The sequence below is a fragment of the Patella vulgata genome, chromosome 8 (genome assembly GCF_932274485.2).
Source record: "Patella vulgata chromosome 8, xgPatVulg1.2, whole genome shotgun sequence".
Classification (NCBI taxonomy): domain Eukaryota; kingdom Metazoa; phylum Mollusca; class Gastropoda; family Patellidae; genus Patella; species Patella vulgata.
Window position 1 is genome coordinate 41,315,391 of NC_065886.2, and position 19,584 is coordinate 41,334,974.

The 19,584-nt window shown below is 32.5% G+C and overlaps 1 protein-coding gene and 1 long non-coding RNA gene across 2 annotated transcripts in view; one reads left to right on the forward strand and one right to left on the reverse strand.

Annotated features, from left to right (window-relative positions):
* The window catches only part of LOC126829829 (selenoprotein S), a 40,769-nt gene that overhangs the window by 8,361 nt on the left and 12,824 nt on the right, over window positions 1-19,584 (forward strand). The gene's annotated exons all lie outside the window — the stretch shown is intronic.
* Window positions 841-17,260, reverse strand: LOC126829833 (uncharacterized). Its single transcript, XR_007683537.2, has 2 exons — window positions 17,036-17,260; window positions 841-1,383 (listed from the first exon to the last, which is right to left on the reverse strand). It is a non-coding gene; the product is annotated as an uncharacterized LOC126829833 (long non-coding RNA).

Genomic DNA, 19,584 nt, shown 5'->3' on the forward strand with positions numbered 1-19,584 from the left:
TAGGTGGCTGTTGATCAAAAAAGATCTAATTATCTGTCAAGGGCCAGGTGTTAGATTACTTGCTTGTACATCATAACAAGGGTTTGTCGCCTTTCTAATCTTGTAGGTTTTTGGGGGGTTTTTCAGTTTACTCCCACTGCTAAAGATCCCTGAGTACAAAGCAAATTAATTATGTGAAGAAATGACGAATCACAGTCCCAAAATGACTTATTTTATGTTGGGTGGATGCTTAACCCTATTTCCCCTCGGTTTCTCTCTCTATCTGCAGGACAGAGGGCCTGACAAGGACAGCTGTCTAGTCGTTTGGATGGGACAAAAAAGCGAGGTCCTGTGGCGTGCATGTAAAAGATCCCTTGACAGTTGGAATTCGATATAAGAGTAGGCCGTAGTGCCGCTGCCTGGGCAAAATTTCCCTCATAGCACACTGTATGGCGTATGCCGTATGCCCGTCTTCATTAGCCCAGTTTAGGAGCAGATCAGTAGGATGTTAAACCCCATTTCATTTCATTTTGTCGCCTTTCTAATCTTGTGGGTTTTTTTTATGGGTTTTTCAGTTTACTCCCACTGCTAAAGATCCCTGAGTACAAGCAAATTACTTACGTAAAAAAATGATGTATCATAGTCCCAAAATGACTTATTTTATGTTGGGTAGATGCTTAACCCTATTTCCCCTCGGTTTCTCTCTCTATCTCCTCGTAGTTATAAAACGCCAAAATAATAAGACAATCAAAAAATGTATTTTTTTATCAGTTGTCTCCGAGTAGAAGAAAGACTACAGACAGGCTTATATATAACAGAAGATATATTTATGACAATATTAATGTATCCAAGGCAGTTGAAGACTCTTTATAAAAATTTATGTTCCAATGAAAGTTTAAAACAATGTCTTTAAAATGTTCAGATAATCTCATGATAACAATTATTTTTTTTAAGAAATTAAAGTCAACATTTATTTTCTTTTTTTTATCATGTATTGCTTTCATTAAACAAACACTCATATTTATAAAACTGGAGACAGTTTATTTTTTGCCGTATCTTAAAAGATTATTCATGCCATCACGACCTCCAGCATCTTCCATAGCTTCATCTCGGGGAACGGCCATATATCCATGAGCTGGCATCCAGATCCAATAACCGTCTCCGGCCCGTTTATTTTCAGCTTGTCGATTGAAAAATGTTGAAAATCTTTTCTGGTAAATATTTGGTGGAGGAATTATAGGCATTTGACTTGAGCGCTTTGCAAGAATGTAAGCCAATTGTCCTCCATTTTCATGAGCACCCACTTCCGCATTGTCTGTTGGGTCTGGAGCAGAAAATGCAAAACCAAGAATGCATATGAAAAGAGTAAGGAGAATATTCTGATATGCTGTAGAGGAACTCATCCTGAAAATAGATAAGATCAAAGTGGTTAGTTTAAATAGTGTTGCTATGGATCGGTTGAGGCATACAATAATATAGGAGGCAGACCACCATTAAATTTCATCATCTCGGTACCCACGAATTGTAGTTCGTCTATTTATAGCAATTCTCTCTCTCTCTCTTTTCTCCCCTTTTGCATGCCCATTTGTGTTGATTTTTTGGTCTAGAATGGACGAAGAGGGTTTGAATTAACATTTTCTGCCAGGTTTTGGTAAATATTCATGATTTTGAGGCGGAAGGATAAGAGGGTTATCAGGTTAGCTACGGCGATATGTACGGCAACTAGTTACATGTTTTTAGTATGCTTCTTCAAGTTTGTGTATCTCAAAATTTTGGTGGTCAACCTCATACAAATTTTAGTACAAAGACATGACCATTTGTTCCTCTGTCTGTAGTGAAAAGCATTCAGCCCAACGAAAATTGGGGGAAAAGTTGGAGGTGGGCAAAGAGGCCAGAATTAACATTGAAGTCAATGGGGAAATTAATGGTGGTCTGCCTCCATACAATAATTAGAGTTACTTCCCCTTGGACTAGACAATCACCATTCAAGTGTCTGATGGAAATTCAAATATTTAAAATGGCAACAATGCTTTTATCTGGGTAAAAAATGAAATTGACAGTTTCATTGGAGTTTATATGAAGATTTGCTTTATGGGCTGTCATCTGTATGTAAAAACAGGGTTGAGATATAAACATTTGTGGTTTCGTGTCGACAAATTAAAAAAAGCCGAAAATGACACTATAATTCTGTTTAATCTATCAAAGTTAAAAATTAGAACTTGTTCCATCACAAACTGAAATAAGGCATCCAATTAAAGATACATTTATGGAACATTAGATAAAGATCTGACAGTTGTCACTGTAATAGTTAAAAACTAGATGGTGTAATGGGAATATGCTGAAAATGTCAGTCAAATTGCTTCACTCTATTTTTAAATCACTGTTGCCTTGTTTGTCATTGTTACCGCTGTCACGATAATTAATAAAGTCTAGATAACCCATTTTTGTGTTTAATCATCAACGGACATTGTATTCAGCAGATTGTATTTAAATCCAATGAAAATTGGACACATAAGATGGTATCAAGAGTTGATTATGATCTGAATAAGTTAATTAATGTCTAATTAATAGTTAATATAACATTTCAGACCTAAAGAACGACCTGCAATAGGCAGATTTACTTCTTACATAATGCATGTTTAACCCAATTTCATTCTTTATTGAGATCTGAATAAAAGAGACATGTAAATAAAGAAAGTGGGGATCCATCAGTACAGGACTAAATCTGGGATGGCTACTCGCCACTAAATAAAACAACTTTGACTCCATTAACTTAATTACAATTAGATTATACTTTAAAAAAAAGCAAATGAGGCATTCAAGTTGTATAGTCGTTCAGATGGGACAAAAAAACAGGTCCTGTGTACACACTTGCTTGCACGTAAAATATCCCTTAGGCAGTTGAAATTCAATATAAGAGTAGGACATAGTGCCACTGTCCGGGTAAAATTTCCCTCATAGCCCGTCTTCATTAGTCTATTAGGAGTAAAACAGTAGGATGTTACACCCCATTTCATTTTGTAATGAGAGTTTTGCCTGTTTTACAGTATTTAACAGTATATTCTTTTGATAATTTTTTGAATAACTTTACATGTATCATTCCAAAGTTAGTAGAAAATACTTTTTATAGCTGTATGGATTAATGAGATAGCATTTAGAACCTACACCATCCAGGCTATATTGTGCGCTGTAATTGGCGTAAACTCCATAATTAGGTCTTGTGTGGTAATGATTGAATTATGTACGTGTCAATGGTTTTAAATTGATGAACATTAATACAATACAGATGACAAGGCGAGCAATATAATTCGGATCTGTAAGAAGCTGGAAATCAGAATTGCAAGTAAAAGTTCTAACAAAATTTCAAAAATTTATTTGATATCAGTGATCTTTGGTTAAACCTTAACTTTCCTTGCATGTACATGTATGTTCAATTAAAGATACATTATGGAAGATTAGATAAAGAGCTGGCAGTTCTCGCTATAATAGTTAAAAATTTGATGTAAAGGCAATATGCTGAAAATTTCGGTCAAATTGCTTCACTCTAAGCCGAGAAAACATTTTTTTAAATTACTGTAGTCTCGATTTTCATTGTTACCGCTGTCACAATAATTAACAAAGTCTTGATTATCCAGTTTTGCGTTTTAATCATCAATGAGCGTTGTTTAACAGATCGGATTCAAATCCAATGAAAAGCGGAAATGGTCTTTTCATGTTAATAAATGTCTAACTGATAGTTTATATAACATTTCAGGCGTAAAGAAGGACTTGCAATAGGCAGATTTAGCTCTTGCATAATCTATATTTAATAAATTCCCTGATATTTTAATAAAAAATTAAGTTTAAATCTCAAATAAACATTTTGGAATTCTCAATGATAGCATTCAAGATTGAGAATTGCTGAAGGATTCTGATATTTCAAACTTTTAGGTAGTATTATCAACCTTAAAACCCACTCTGAAAATATAATGGATGCATATGGTCATAACGTTATTTCTTTTTTTTTTCATCAAATATCGCACTGTCCAAAAAATTTCTCATATTGTCAAATATTACAAATAATCCTGTAAATTCATCTGGGAGAGTACTATACCTAATTGTGCATTAAATCAAAATATAGTCCTTAGCAATGTTCGTCTGTATTAACTTTCTAAAATAATGACATTTTAAGGTCTGTCTGGACAACAGTTACTACGAATAATTGGTGTTGCCTGATATAGCCCATTATTGTATTAGATCTTTTTTGAATTATTTAACAGGAATTTATGTGCTATTTCCGAACATTCCAGGGTAATTTAGAAGAAAATGGACAAAAAATGTTTGTTGTCAAAGAAATTATACATTGTGACCAGTACATATGTTGCGACTTGACATCTATAATTACTGTCATTAGAATTGTAGTAGTTGCTTGTGATATCAGGAAAACGGAAAATTCATTTCTATTGATTTTCTCATCTAATTTTATAACGATGAGGAATGAAACAAGAAACCCAGCGTGGAACCTCTAGCCAGTTGTTGGCTTGTTTAAATTATGAATTTATTTTATCAAATAATGACGCTTGTGTAGTCATATTTCAGATCTCTGCATGTCTTTGACATGTTTTTCCGGGAAAACTTGTGTAGCTCTTAAAAGGGGCTAAAAAAAAGATGAAGAAACGGAAAAGAGTCTTTTGTTTTTTCTCCTTCCAAATTGAATGACATGGTCAAGTAGCATCTTAGTTTTATCATAAAGAAACAGAAAATAGTCTTTTGTGTTTATTCACTGAAAATTAAACGACATACAATAGAATCTGCATTAAGCAGCCACCCAAGGGAATTTTCACAACTGACCGCTTAACGGGATAGACCTCTTAATAAAATCTTGGTGCTTTTTGTGCTGACATAAATTAAATATTATGCTTGAATGCATTGGAAGCGGTAAATTTGACCGTCGCTGAATCTTGCGCCGAACGAAATTTTTTTACTCAAATCTCGGACATAACTTCTGTAAACTTGTCATTTTGGACCAACCTTCGATACTACTGTCTACCATTGTGATGCATTCGATAATATTTATCCATTTTTGTGAAGAAAATCGATTAATTAATTTTATTTTATCAAAAAAGCACATGAACAAAAAAAACATCGCTGTGTTTATCACCTATTTACAGGGGATGTAACTCTGTATGTAATATTATACGGGGCGCTAAAACGTCTGTTTAACAATAAAGTGACAATGGAAAAGAGATAACTAGATGATCGTGACAAAACTCGGTACTTTTATTTTATTCAATCAGTATCAAATAATGTGTCGTTACATTGACCAGGTTAGTCGTTTAATAAAACAAAAGATTAATAAACAGATAATCCCGGGTTGATTGTTATTTTTACATTTCTTTTTACCTGATCAGTGGGGGGCCAGTTAATTAACTACTACTCACGGGATTAGCGGGGGTGTTACAAAGAACGACAAGATGGTATCATTCAACAATGGCCGTTGAATGGGCGATGTTTTGTTGAATTTATTAGTAAAATAGTGACCGCTGGCCGCATTAGAGGAGTGACCGTTGACTAAAGAGATGAAACAACAGAATTTCTACGGGGGGAATTTATCGTGAACACTTACAAGGAGATGTCGCTGAATAGGAGTGGCTGCTCATACAGATTCTACTGTACTCAAGTAGCATCTTATTAGTTTTATCATGATCAGCCAATTTTGTAGTGATTTTCAAACACTTCCAACAAATGCATGCAGAATATGTTGCATTATTTAAATGTGTGTTAATGGTTATATTAAATATGGTTTTAATTGATATTATTACATTTATTTTATTGGTAAAAGTAATAATTTGTCTTCATATTAACATTTTACCCATGCTTTTCTACAAGTACATTCTTTCAATAATGTGGTGTAGAAAAGTAGGACTTTAAACCCCATTTCATTTCTTTAAATAATTTCCATGTTTATTAACCTAGAATTCTAAGAATTGATATGGATTAAATGTTACGTGCATGCATCCAGAATTGCCGTCAGAAATAAAAGATAAAAAATCACTTGTACAATTAAAACCCCAAACTGTTTGATTCTTTCTTTAAAAAGGAACTTATCGTACGTGATAGAATGGAAAATCATCGATATCTATCTGGTCAACATTCGGACCGATCTAAAGCTTTTTCAGATTAATATTGCTCCAGGCATTTGGAACTCTACTCATTTGTTTAAAAAGACTCTTTAATTATGAAGAGCATTGATAATAATATCAAACACTCGCAGTCGTCATATTGTTATCGTCACTTTAGCTGCTAGGAATTTCCATCCGTGCATTAATTTTTATCAGGATTGAGAAAAGCCTTTGTGTATATTGCTATAGGGAGACAGGATTATTCTGCTTTGATATCCTGTTGTCGTGTGTAAATGGGGTTGTTCTCTGTGATTGGAGGAGGGATAAGTAGAGTTTAGTTAAAGAGTTCTAAGCTGAATGTTATCTTTGTAATCAATGATTAGAATCACAGAAGTACAATGCACCAGCCGTTAACAGTCCAGATATTAAAGTTGCGTCAAAAATGTCATAATGTTTAATCATCGATAAAAATTGTTTGATTAAGGAGGCTTTAGCTCTTTCGAGGTCTTGACCGATTAATAAGATATAATTTTTGATTTGAATTGTTTTGATTTTGTGCGTGTTTAAATCTGATAATATGCTAAATTTGAATTAAATCTGTTTGGCCAAGTCTGAGATTTACACATTTTAATTTTCACTTTATGAATCATGTAAAGAATTTTTATTAGTTTTAAGGATGTTAACAAACAGGGTCAAAACATTGCATGCTTACATTTTGGTAATCAAGTCTATAACTATAAGGTTATTTTGATGAGGAGAGTATGATTTTCACTGGATTTAAATCCTGTCTGCTGCTCAATGCTCATTGAGGATTTAATTCAAAAATGGATAATCGAGACTATGTTTTTTATCGTACAAACACTAATATCTTGGTTCAGAGTAGAGCAATTTGACTGAAATTTTCAGCATATTCCCTTTACATTATCTAGTTTTTAACTATTATAGTGAGAACTGCCCGCTCTTTATCTAATCTTCCATAATGCCCCTTAAATGTATCTTTAAATGAAAAAATTGAGTTATGTCATTCTATTTACGAAATATAGTGGTCATTTTTGAATGGTTCAAAGAAAATTCGTCTTTTTTGCTTATTTTTTGGTTTACTTTGCATTTTAATTATCAACAGATAATCAGGGAAATCACGGACAACACCTTAATCCTCTCACAGACTCTCAGTCTTTTTACAAATTCTGTCACTTTCGGTCAAGGAAATTGGTTTTTTTTTTTTTTTGCTTATTTTTGCTTATTTTCTAATTTTATCAACGGAAATCTTGTGAAATGTTTGACTTCTGCTTTAAATCCTCTCACAGATTTTCACCCTTTTTGTCTTCTCCTCCATATATCAGATTACTGTTATTTTGCAATCACATTGTTTACACGCGCTTACAAACAGATGGCTTTTTACCTGCTTGTTTCCCATTTATCACACAAAAAAAAATGCAGTCATTATAGATCTTTGTACTAATGATACATATATCTTCTGGGGTATTGCAGCCGTTAAAGATGCATTTTCTGTCAAATGATTTAAAGATTTATACTTATATAGCCATCTTTAACCATGGTAAAAGAACAATTGGCATCTTTTGCAACTTAATTGATGAATTTTTCTCTGTCACAGTTTGCATGATATATGTCAATTTTGAGAAACTTAAAGGTTACCTGTAGCTTTATTATTGTCTTTGTTTTTGAAATTTGTTATGATATATATAGCCAATTCGTCTTTGGTTATGGGCTTTGCTATTTTTTTTATCATCAGTTTTAATGATATATATAAATTTTGAGAGATTTAAAAGGTTATGTCTGGTTATAGTTATTTTGTTTTGGAAATTGAGATTTATTTGCAATCTAGAAATCTGGTTGAAGATAGATATCTACATGTATAATAACCATATAGTCTACTTTTATATAGTTGTCCTCTGCATTTCGAAGAAAGCAGTGGGCTATTAAAATGTGTCTGTCTGTTGGTCCATCACACTTTTTGGGACATATTAACTCTGCTTCTAATTGAGCTAGAAAATTCAAACTTGGTGTAGGTGTTTAGGTGAATGCCTCGATGGAGTTCGAAGATGAGCATTTTCTGCTTAGGGTAAGCCTAGATAAGCAATTTGATTGGCTGATGATTTGGGACACAGTAACTTTAGTTCTAATTAAGCGAGAGTGATGAAACTTGGTGTATAGTTTCATTACATCAATACCTTGACTAAGTTTGATAATGAGAATTTTCTGCTCAGAGTAAGCCAAGCTATAAGTAATTGGATTGGTTGAGACTTTGGAATACAACAACTCTTTTTCCAAATGAGGTAGTATGTTGAAACTTGATGTAGGCGTTCATTATGTGAATGCCTTGATGGAGTTCGAAGATGAGTATTATAAGCAGAGATAAGCAATTTGATTGGTTTATGCTTTGGGACACGATAACTTCAGTTCTAATTAAGTGAGAGCGATGAAACTTTGTATAGTTTCATTACATCATTACCTTGACAAAGTTTGATAATGAGCATTTTCTGCTTAGGCTAACATTACAGCTCTGCTTTTAATTGGGGTAGAATGTTTAAACTTGAAACAGATGTTCATTTGCTGAATGTCTTGACTGAGTTCAATGATTAACATTTCCCACTAAAGCTAAGAAGAGCTAAGCAATTTCATTGGTTGATGCTTTGGGACAAGATTACTTTGATTCTAACTGATGTAGATTGATGAAACTTAGTGTATAGTTTCACTACCAGGAACTTCAAAACCTTGACTGAGTTTGACTGTGAACATTTTATGCTTAGACTAAGTATATATAATCAGTTTGATTACATGCAATTAATCAGTCATCTATTTATCTTGGGATTTCGGAGCAGGGCATCAGGATGTTGAAATGGGCCTGGAGCATATCTCATAAACCATTCATTATAAATATATCTTCATGAAACTTTGTAAGCACAACAACCTATTATATACAGATTTATGAAATCTGTTGATGATGGAGTCTTGCTTTTTTCTCTTTTAGTTTCTATATACTGAAATGTTAGTCAATCTAACATTAAACAAAGCTGGACTAGCAGTTTTCCGTAAAGAGAGAGAGAGAAATGAGGTTTAACGTCCACTCGACACAAACTAGGTCATTTCGGGACTAACATATGGGTTAATTTTATTTCAATAATTCACTTGCGCTTAAGGGTCTTTAGCAGTGGGAGGAAACCGGAAGACCCAGAAAAAACCCACGAGGTTGGACAGGCGACCCTACTCCTTGTCACATACAACCAGGGATTCGAAACCATGCCAGTTGACTCAATGACAGGCTTTATGATACAGCACGCACATGCTTACCAACAGGAATATCAGTCTGCGATATGAATGATACTTGTATACCTAATTGGTATTAAATGTTATATTTTCTTTTTTGACCTATTGTGCTGCCTTATTTTCGATACCATCAATCCCTTGGCCCTCTTTATTTTTCTGATCTAGATTTTCCATGTCAATCATATATGGTACCAACAGAATTTAACTATAGATTTAAGTCGGAATATGAGTTCTGATTGTTAAGATAATTTGATGCCGAAATACATAATAATCTACTGATTTTCGAGACAGTATTCACAAGATGTACATGAAATCCTGATTAGATTTTTATGTTCCTTTAACAAGGTTATACAGCATTATAACTTTCTAAAATCATCCACATCTGTCAGTTTGAATGGAGACATATACCAGTAAAGTACATCCTATATTCCTTTCTTTCAATTTATAAGCAGATTGTCTTCACTCTACGTTTGGACACCGACGCCCTGAACGACATTTGGTCAGTCATAACTTTGCTTAGAATAAAGTAGTTTAAAAATTTCAATATATTCATTTTTCATCATCTATTTTAAAATTATTATAGCTAGAACAGTCAGGTCTTTATCGAAATGTTACATAATGCATCTCTAAGTTTTGATAGAAATCATATAGATAACTGGGGGTTGGTTTTCTGTGCAATAACAACGAGCATGAGCTGTATTATTGTGGGGATTTGTGTGGCTATATTTTAAATAGTTTTCGCTACCACAAGAAGTTATAAGACAATATAGCCAGGATTGTTTTTTTTTATTAACGATATATAAATCTGTAGCTGGTTTCCCAATATCCAAAATCAATTTGTGTGTGTTTTATTTAAAGAAAGAACATATTTAACTGAGTATATTGTCTGATGGTTAAATTCTGTAAAATAGCCATGTTAAAGTATACAAATTGATTAACAGGTTAATATTGTCAGTTGGTCCATTCCCATGTCAGACATCCAGTGGTAAATCAAGGTTCTGAATTTCTTGTTGTTTGCATACCATAATCCAAAAGGCAGAAATCTGGTTACACATCATTAGTTTATAGTACAGCTATGAAGTTAATGTGCCTTCTTTTAAAATGCCGGGTATCTATCATGACCAACTTTTAAATAATGGCTCCTTGCCATCATTCTAATGAATTATTGGGAAGAGTTCATTGATTTTGCTTTATCCTGGATAACTTTTGTTTGTTGAAAGTTTAGCTAATTGACTATCAAGCAGAAATCTATCGGTTATTCACAGGTGCCACGTAAAGAAAATCCTTCAAACCATACTACTTTAAATCTAGATGCAAGAAACATCGTTGGTTACAAAGACGCATTATGTAAAATTTAGATAAAGAGCTAACCATTCTTGCCATAATAATTCAAAAATAGATAATGAAAATTTCATTCTAATTATTTTATTCTGAGCAAAGTTATGACTCTTTGAAAATGTAGAATAGATGGGTTATCATCGTAGCAACGGTACTTGAAAATCAAGGCTAACTCTTGATTATCCATTATATCATTAGATTTTTAAATATCAACCATTTGATTGTCTAGCGAGTTGATTATAGGCTTGTTATGTCAATAAATGTCTAAATAATAAGTTATATAACATTTGAAGCCAAAATAAAGACCTGTGATGGCAGCTTTAGCTCTCACATTATGCATCTTTTTAAGTATAACTGGAAATAAATGAAATTGGAGAGGTAATCGATTGACCTGCTGGAGAACTATTCCCGGTATCCCCAGTGGTCTCATTATGTTCCACTCCACCAAAACCCTGGGTTCATTCATGGGGTATTCCCATATTCAAATTATCTGCCCTCGATTGTCGCTTGGTTCTACGAATCAATCAAAAAACAGTTTACAAACCAGTCTTAGCCTCATTGTTTACATTCGCAACAATTCGATGGCTTGTTCGCTCGATTAATATAAAAGAAGTGACATGCACACAAAAAGATGTCGTATGCCGGTCTTCATTAGCCCAGTTGGACGAGAACAGTAGGACATGAACCCCATTTCATTTCTTAATTTAACAAAATATAACTTGATATTGATTAACGATCAGGGTTATGAAGTAAAGTCAAATGATCAACATATTAATATTTACAAACACTAAATCAACTAATCACACTAACTCAGTCACAGTGTTTGTTTTTCTAGTGGTTATAGGATCTTGGACCTAATTAACTCAAAGGTACTGTTAGTCATGGTAATTTCGCAGGACACTTGTAAGTTCAGACACTGACATATATTTTGGTCTGTCATTCATAGGTCCATTCATAATTTCTTGTCAGAGTTCTTGACCGATTTGTTCAAATTCAGAATTTTGTGATTGCAAATATTACGAATTCTTGTGAATGCAATACTGGACAAAACTCAGTGAGTTCCATAAGTAAACTGTTTTGAATTTCAAAATATTCAAATTTCAAATGCATTTTGACTTTAAAGCTTGTTAACATGATAAAATTCAAAGTCCTTGATTGAAATGTTTATAACTTTTTGGGCTTGTTATGGGGTCTATATTGAAAGTTTGAGCAAATTTTGATCGTAAATTACAGTCATTTTGCTGTTCTTGATAGAATATTGTAGAACTTATATAGATTGGTCATAGTTCATATTCTAAATACTGAAAACAATCCAGAACATTTTGTAAAACTTGGTTGGATTGTTCACTCGGGGACAAGGTGGAACCCTATTGCTGGAGCAAAAAAGTTGGATGCTAAACCCTTTTTCATTTCATTGAGAGTCGGTTGGGTAGTTGGTGGTCTGGATGTTTAACGCGTGAACGTGTAAGTGAGTCAAGTGGCGTGGTTTCAAATCTCCGCTTGTAAATGACAAGGAGTAGGGTCGTCTGTCCCCCGCCCCCCTTCTCCTCCCCCCTACGCACAAGTGAATTATTGAATTAAAATCGAACCATATGTTAGTCCGGAAATAAACTAGTTTGTGTTGAGTGGATTTAAACACCATTTTTCTCTCTCTCCATTTCATTGAGTTTACTTTAAGTTCAGAATCTGACTTTTAAAGGTTATACAGGACAGAGCACTTTTACATTCTTTGAAATGTATTCAGCTTGATTTGTTGACATTTAATTTGTCTGTTTTTTTTTTAATTGGGATACTTGTCTCGGGATCATGAAACATTCCTTAATAACTTATTTTATTTTAGGACAAATACTATATTTTAGAAATTTAAAGAAATAAATAGGAGTTTATAATTGATTAGATATATATTTTTGTAACATAGTCGAAAATCTGGCATTCCTCATTAAAAGCGCTTTAACTACTTTGTCAGCCAATCAGCCTATAACATACTGTCTCACTGTTTCTGTTGTACCGTAATGAATTAATTAAGTGAAAGTGTAATATCACAGGTTTTAGTAGGGAAATAAAGTAATAGATTTATTGGGTATTTCATATAATTACCTGACTATCTTCAATCTGTTGTTTTACAGGTAAAAACACTTTACATTTTGACTGTTGGGTATCAATTTCAGGGATCAGTTTCAGATTAATCAAATTGATCAAGGTACAATTTTTATTAGCTGATTAGTTATTACCTTAGATCAAATACTTTATAAATTTTAAACATTAATGTTTTCAATGAATGATTTAAGGAATTGAAATGGGGTTTGAGTTCCACTTTTCGGCACCAACCTGGCTTAGACTGGCTTATGCCATACATTGTGCTATGAAGGAAATTTTGAACGGACAGCAATTGAATTTCAATGGTCAAATTGTTTTAGTTGTTGCAGGTGCACAGAAATGTGTACCGGTACATGGGACATCAGTTTTCGCCCCATCAGAACAACTAAATGCAGTTTGGAAACCATGCAGGAAATTCACAGGAAACCTCTCTGTCTACACCGGGATCAAACCTTTAATGTTCTAAGATTGATTTCACTTTGTTTAGATGTGTTATAAGTCAGATATATCCGTCACAGCTAAGCACTGTTCTGTACGGCTAAAGTGTTTTGAAATTTGAACTTAGTTATCTAAATACCATTAAGTGTAAAAATCAAATCAAGTTAAAAACAATCACAGAAAACAAATCTGAGTCACAAAGAAAACCTAAGATTTTAACAAGATCTCCTTCTTTCCTCGTACTGATTGATCTCTTCAAATGTCAGTTTTTCCGGTACAATAGATAGTGTTAATGGTAATGTGGGATCTCATAGAATCAAACATCATTATTGAAATCAATGTTCTTTTTTTAAGGCTATTACTCTGAGTTTAAGAATGTATTAGAATCAAGAACAAATAATTTATTTGTTAACACTACAGCTTTTTATAATATCAATTGATTTTTGAATTATGAAGTTCCAGATTTGTTTGATTTCTTAACTGCATTTTCAGTATGCTATCTGTACATTTCTGAAAAAATTCTACAAATACTTCAAAAGTCTGTGCAGAAAATGGATGGCCATCTATTGATTGCATGACTAAACATTTATTGATTTGGAAATAATATCAGGGTTCATTAATTACAGAAAATACTACAGATACTGTACAGAGAATTTAAAGTTATGGCTTTCTATTGATAGGCAACACCAATTTTATTATCTGTTCTTCAGGAATACCTGTAAAAACTTTCCTTCTTATTTCGTTAAGAAAAAGACTTAATTAAAAAGTACTTTGTTGTGCTGTTCATAAGCTTTTAGTATCAATCAAATGTTTAATTTTTGAAATTTTATAAACCAATTTGCTATTTATTTATTAGGGCCCCGAATCTGAAGAACATCACATCAAATTTGTGTGGCCTGTGTAATCAATATGTTTATGGAGCACATGTGCTGCCCCTCAACACTTTTACATTTTTAATAACATATTAACACCACAATCAATGACACATTCTACGGATATCATTCAATAAAAATTAAATACATCAACAGAATTTGCAACTTCAAGGATGATGATGATAAGTAAATATAAATATAAAGAATGTGGGGACCCTTCGGGACTAAATCTTATGAATTTGTATAGCCATTCTTTGTGAAAGTTCCGAAGTGTGAACCCATTTCGATTTAAAATGGTTCAAATATTATCCAACGTGACACATCGTTTATATCTCAGTTGGAATCAGTCGTGAAAGGCCCAATTATCTGTACTGTAATATTTCTACTTGTGTATCAGCCATTTAAATGATGTGATTGGCTTTTTTACGGAGAGTATATACGGCATGGACTATTTTCGAATAGGATAATAGATGCCATTTCTCTTTGGAGGGCTTGCTAAATTGAACAATGGTGGGGTCATAAACCATTATATAAACGATCGAATTTCGTTTTGGTAAGCTAAAAATAGTTTTCGCTCGGATTTGAGCGTATATATTTTTATAAGGCGTATAAAGCTACCAGAATAGTTTTACCTTTTATACGATGATGGTGATCTACTTTGAATCAAAATCGTCTAAATTTGCTATTCAAATTCCGGAGAATTTTGACTCCGGTATAACAGTATAAATTTGTTGTTAAATTTATGAAGTGTTTTGTACTCCGATATAATGGCTGATGGCAGAACAAATGCTTTCTGATTGGCAGATTATACTCCGGTAAAGTTCCGGACGTAAAATTGATCAGAGTCGTTTCGGTAAGGGGTCAACTTCACCCTAAGTAAAGTTTGACTGTCAGTTCGGTTTCTCGTTTTAAGGTGACCGCAGTTAAAAAATTCTTAGCTGTAAGTGTACTAAAATTAGAAATCTATGAGTGGCAAGTAGCCGTCCCAGATTGCTCTCATGAAGCAACTAGTTTCGTTCCGTTCGAACTCATCAGGCATAAGAGAGATTGTGCAGATGTAACCTTTATATAGTCGTTCGGGACTATAAATAAGTATAAGTAAAAACAAAATCCATCTCAATGATCAATAAATAAGTTACTGGATCAAAATGGCTTTATTAAGTTCATTAGGATTTTAAATATTTAGGGTTTTTCAGCCATGCAGTGGATCACTGAAGTTCCAGGGTTGAGGGTTTGATCATCCAGTATTTAAATAATATGGAAAGTATATGGACAGAAATACATTTTACACTAACCATATTTTAGACTGGTTGGTACAGAACAGTGGCATGTTAAATTTTCTTTCCAATCCCTTGGCTCAGATTAGAACATGGAATATGTTGACCAATAAAAATCAAATTGATAAGTTTTAAGTCGATTAAGGGATGTTTACCTTATGGAAAACAATTTTGTGTTAAAATCATGCTACAGAGTGATAAGTGATTATCAATTTTCTTTTCCTAACCACTTCCAATTCCTGAACTCCAACCTCCTGGAATCAAGCTTTAGGAGAAGTAGGAACCATTATAAGCATATTTACTGAATTTATCTCAGAAACAGTTCAAAATATATCTTCTGGTATATATAACTCAGTATACTGATCAATCCAATGACAGTATTCATAGGTGTGCTTTTTTCTAATTAGAAATGAAATGAAAAGGGGTTTAAGGCCTACTACTCTGCTCCTACTGGGCTAATGAGGGAAATTTAGCCCGGACAGTGGCAGTTATTTCGAATTCCAACTGTCACAGGTTCTGTTACCCTTACCAAGCCCTCCCGATGAATTTCAATTATCTTTAATTTTGTCATTTTTTTATGAAATCATTTAAATATGTAGACTGTGCATATCTATGGCATATTTTTTCTCGTCTGTCACTTTATGCAGTACTTTCACCGCTATTGACAAAAGAAACGCTGCTTCATACCAGTGGGTGAGATGTTTTATATGTAAACGTAAAAACTTCTTAACAGTATATATTTAATATTTCTGCAGTGATATATTAATGCAAATCTCATGTGCAAAAGTTCAGTTAGGAATATGCATATTATTGTGCTTTGTTCTAGTAAAATTTAGTCTGTCAGTGTTTTGTAGTACAGTAATTTATCTATATTATTTATTGAACAAATTCTCAACAAAGAAAAACTTGAAGTAGAGTAGTACTGGTAATATCTCCAAGGAGATAACACACTGTAGATATCGCCTAATACCTAACAAATAATTAATAGTATGCATTAACTATAGGAGAAATAGTATTATAAAGACAGGATATTCTTTGTATATATGTACTTTAGCCATACATTCTAAATGTATCTATTGTAATGTTAAGTAAAATGTTACTACCATTCTTTTAGGAAGGTAGTTTGCAGCAATTATGTTTTTTTTTCCTTTGTTTTTATGTCATTTCCAGTGAGCAAAAATAAACTATTACTTTTTATATTGAGAAACAATTATTAGAAAAACGAAAAAACAGGATATGAATAATTGATGTGTTCCAGTGATTCTTTTTTTTTTTTTTTTTTTTCAAAAACACCAAGTCAATCAAACCTTTTTTTTTGCTCTTAATATAAAATTCCAAATTTTTTTTTATGTATAAATTATTCCAAGTACAATGCTTTTTTGAAGAAAAAAAAATGTAATTCAAATAACTCTTTTGGGGGCTTTAAATATAATAATTCAAACATGGAATTCATTGAAGATTACTCTAAACGCCCATAACCCATGGAACATTTAGTTCTGACTAAAAATTTAACAATTAAACAAAAGAGGGTAAAATGGAAAAAAAAAAGAATTAAATAAATTACAAAAACGATAATAGTGGATCAAAATAAGTTCTGAAAAAATGCTAAACTTTTTTGATAATAATAAAAAAAGAAGAATCTTACCTTAAGAAAGATAACAGGAGCTATGAAATGTTTTCTTTAACCAAAGCCTTGAGCAGTTAGGCACTACCTTTGAGAATAAAACACAATTGAAAAAGACTGGAGTTAGATATTAACCACTCTTTTATATACCATCCAATCCTAGGCGACTATTATAATGGGCATATGATTATCAACCCACAGACTTCTATGACGTCACAAACTGGAGGAAAAACGTCCAAGACTGGATGAGTGATCAAGCTCCATTAAAAAAAAGTGCCGTGCAAGAAATTTACACCTTTATGTGATGAGAAAATACATAAAATAAGTAGTTGTCAATTATGGTTTATGGGAATAATCATATGATTTATGGCCTGCTAACATGATGAGGATCATCAAGACCCCCTTCATCAATCTAGTAATTAATTTGTGAGACAAAGATATGACAAAGTTTGTTAAAATAGGAAACTCGTAATAACCCTCTTTTTACATTAAGTAATTACAATTGGCTAATGTTGCTGGGGTTTATGTGCTTGATTAAATATCTTTCCTTTATTCAGAGAATTATTATTGACATTATCACATTGGCTTGGGGCGACACCTACACAATTGTCTCTTAATTGATCAAACTTTTTTTTTTTAAGTGAATTTATGGATGCTTCATATTCATTTGAATTGGGACATGAGAGTTTTATAAGAAAATGTATTTTCAAGACTGTTCATAGAATCCAGTTCAGTAATATTTCCTTAGGTTAAGAAATTGAAGACAGAGTTGGTAAATCATTGTATATCACTGGTTTGCCAACTGTGCAAGCTGTGAGTTGGTGATAGATTACGTTTTTTCGATTTACTTTTTTATTAAATATAACCATAACTTTTATCAAGAAATTAATCTTAATAATATTTTTGTCTTTGGTATATACATGCCATGCAGATAAGATTCGGCTATTTAATTGTTTGTGATATACATATATTTGATTGGGTTTATTATTTTATTTACTATTTTATTAAAATATAAATTAAATGAAATGGGGTGTATTATTGTCCTACTGTTTTATTAAAATATAACAGTAACTTTAAGCAAGAAATTAATCTTATTAATATTTTTCACTTCCGTATGATTAGTAAAATATGATTGTGCATGCCATGCTGACAAGATTCAGGTATTGAATTGTTTTAGGTTCTCCCACCTTTCAGAGAAAACTGTGACTAATAAAATGAGTTTGTCCATTTGTCTGTCAGTCCAACAAAATTTTTGGGGAAATCAATAACTCTGCTTCTATTGTAGTTTTAGGTTGAATGTTCAAACTTGGTGTAGATATTTATTAGCAGAATGTCTTGACTGTGTTCGATTATGATCATTTTTTGCTATGGCTAGGCTAAGCAGGGGTAAGCAATTCGATTTGGAACATGATAATTTTGATTCCAATTCAGTGATAGTTTCATTTACACATACATCGATGCCTTAACGAAGTTCAAGCAGATGTAAGCACTTCGATTTGTCAGTGCTTTAATTATAACACAATAATTCGGGGAGTAATGAAATTGTGTGTATACATCAATACTTTGACTAAATTCGATAATCTGCATTTTCTGCTTGGGTTATGATATAAGTAATTTGATCGCTTGATCCTTTATGAAAATATAAATGTGCAATTAATTAATGAGTGTCATCTATTTATTATGGGATAAGCTTCACTTATTGCTTGTTATATTTTAGTCAACATAAATATAAAGCACATATCATTCACTCTTGGAGTCTTCAGTTACATCGGGACCTCACAATAATATAATCAAATATATAAATCTCTAAAAACATTATATAAGAGTTAAATCGAGGTTATAGGATAAAAGTGCTAACAACAAATAGTTCACCTTCATATTTAAAGATCAGTCTAACGGATGTTTGTACAACCACTTAACGCGGGGACTTCTTCCATTATCAAGTAGAAAATTTTTCCAAAACTTGATAAGAAAACAATAAGACTGCTCTCCAGTGCTAACCCTGGGCGCCATTTTTTTTCTTGCCAGATTTCATGCCATATATTATTTTTTCTGCCAATAATTAATAAATGTTAAAAGATGCCTTTTAGTATTTTTTTATTTATTGTTTTTCACATTTTGATTTACAAAAAAAAAAAAACAACATTATAAAATATGTTTTCCATCTTTATAAATATACAGCTATAATTTTTTAAGCTTTTGAAACTCTTAAGTTATCTATAAAAAACACCTGACCTAGATCTACCCTTTTGAAGAACAATCAGGATTTAACGGTTTCTAAAATTTTGGGGGTGGAATTTGTCTTTTTACATGTACTAAACAAATCTTCTGTTATTATTGAACTTTGAATAAAGTTCAGTTTTTAATTTATGGCATGATATGAGATGATAATGATTGGCTTTCGTCAATCCCATGTATATTTTTAAACTGTATAGCAACAAACCTGGCCTTGCTTTTTAACGGTACCATAAAGGCATTTTATAATCCAATAATCCCAAATAAGAGAATGAGTATTGTTCATATATAGTTTCCACCATTTTGATTTGATATAGAGACTAAAGTGGTTTAGG